We start from the raw sequence: 2,365 nt of genomic DNA on the forward strand, positions 1-2,365 counted from the left end.
AACTGCCCACCCTGTTGAAAAAACTCTCACTATACCTGAGGATGATTGCCAGGGGCAATTCAAGTCAGAATTCTATTAGTCTGCAGACAGAGGAGGTCTCTGGAGGATTTGAGTCTTTGCCTGATCCAATTAGTCAGAAACAGACTTTAACACTGTCCTGCACTAGAGATTGAGAGGTGTAGAGGATCTATCTAATACATAGTCACACACCCAAACAACCAAAATGAGGAAACAAAAGAAACAACCCCCAAATGAAAGAACTAGAAAATTCTCCAGAAGAAGAGATAGATGAAGCAGAGATAAGAAATTTATCTGAAACAGATTTCAGAGTAATGATGGTAAAAATGCTCAACAGAATGAAAAAAAAGATATAGTAACTATGAGAAAAGAGCAGTCTGAGATAAAGAATGACATAACACAAATAAAGAACATATTGGAAGGAATACACAGCAGATTAGGGGAAGCTGAGGATCAAATCAGTGAATTAGAATACAGAGTTGAAAATATTACTCAATCAGAGAACCAAAAAGAAAAAAAACAATTAAGAAACAGGAGGACAGCTTAAGGGAGCTGTGGGACAATATGAAACTTAACAATATTAGAATAGTAGGTGTGCCAGAAGAGGCAGAAAGGGAGAAAAGAATAGAGACGGTGTTTGAAGAAATAATGGTAGAAAACTTCCCTAACCTGGTAAAGGAAAAAGTCACACAAGTTCAGGAGGCACAGAAAACCCCAAACAAGAAGAATCCAAACAGACCCATGCCCAGACACATCATAATTAAAATGCCAAAAATTAAAGACAAAGAGAGAATCTTAAAGGCACCAATAGAAAAGAAAACTGTTACCTACAAAGGAGCTTCCATAAGGCTGACACCTGATTTTCCATCAGAAACTCTACAGGCCAGAAGGGAATGGCCGGAAATACTCAAGGTAATGGAAAGCAAGGATCTGAGACAAAGATTACTATATCCAGCAAGGCCATCATTCAAAATAGATAGTCAAATAAAGAGCTTCTCAGACAAAAAAAAAGGCTAAAGGAGTTCATCACCACCAAGTCAGCATTAAAAGAACTGCTAAAAGGATTGCTGTAAGGGATTGCTGTAAGGGATTGCTGAGAAGAAAAGAGAGAGAAATCTAGCTATAAAGAATTAAAATGGTTACAAATAATTACCTCTCAATAACAACCCTAATGTAAATGGATTAAATGCTCCAATCAAAAGGTGTAGGGTAGCTGAATCAATACAAAAACATGACCCAAGTATATGCTGTCTAAAAGAGACCCACCTTGAAACAAAAGACACACACAGGATGAAAGTGAAGGGATGGAAAACAATTTTCCATGCAAATAGAAAAGAAAAGAAAGCTGGAGTAGCAATACTCATATCCCACAAAATAGACTTTAAAATGAAGGCCATCAGAGGAGATAACAAATGTCACTACATAATAATAAAGGGATCGATCCAACAAGAGGATATAACCCCGGTAAACATTATGCACCCAATATAGGTGCACCTAAATATATTTTTTTTAAAAACTTCTAGAGGACTTTAACAGAGAGATTGACAATAATACAGTCATAGTAGGGGATTTTAACACCCCTCTGACTTCCCTGGACAGATCTTCCAGACAAAAACATAACAAGGAAACAGAGACTCTAAAGGACACACTGGATCAGATGGATTCAATAGACATTTATAGAACACTTCACCCCAACACAGCAGAATATACATTCTTCTCAAGTGCACATGGATCATTTACAAAGATAGACCACATGTTAGGACACAAAACAAGTTTCTACAAGTTCAAGAAGATTAAAATCATATCAAGCATCTTCTCAGATCACAGTGGAATGAAATCAGAAATCAACTACAGTAAAAACACCCCAAAATATTCAAAAACACGAAAGCTAAATCACGTTATTAAACAAGGAATGGGTTAACAATGAGATCAAGAAAGAAATCAAAAACTTCCTGGAAACAAATGAAAATGAACACACAACACAAAATCTCTGGGACACAGCAAAAGCAATCCTGAGGGGGGAAGTTCATAGCACTACAGGCATACCGTAAAAAACAAGAAAAAATCAGCAATAAACTATTTAACGCTATAACTTAAAGAACTAGAAAGAGAACAACACGAAAAGCCCAGAGTAAGGAGAAGGGAGGAAATAATAAAGATTAGAGCAGAAATAAATAACATAAATTACTGGGATATGCGCGTTCTGGCAAGAGGGGGATAAATTTCCCCAAGCCGGGAACTGGCCCTGCCAACGCCCCCATGCTCGAACCATGTCGAGGCGCAAACAGCCCCAGCACATCAACACCAAGGAGGACCGAGGCACGGAGCCGCCGCCCCAGCTGGCCCC

The 2,365-nt window shown here is 38.2% G+C and overlaps 1 pseudogene; it reads left to right on the top strand.

The window, feature by feature from the left end:
- Window positions 1-2,288: 2,288 nt before the first annotated feature.
- The window catches only part of LOC102242902, a 2,015-nt pseudogene continuing 1,938 nt past the window's right edge, over window positions 2,289-2,365 (top strand).

The sequence above is a fragment of the Myotis brandtii genome, unplaced genomic scaffold (genome assembly GCF_000412655.1).
Source record: "Myotis brandtii unplaced genomic scaffold, ASM41265v1 scaffold100, whole genome shotgun sequence".
NCBI lineage: Eukaryota > Metazoa > Chordata > Mammalia > Chiroptera > Vespertilionidae > Myotis > Myotis brandtii.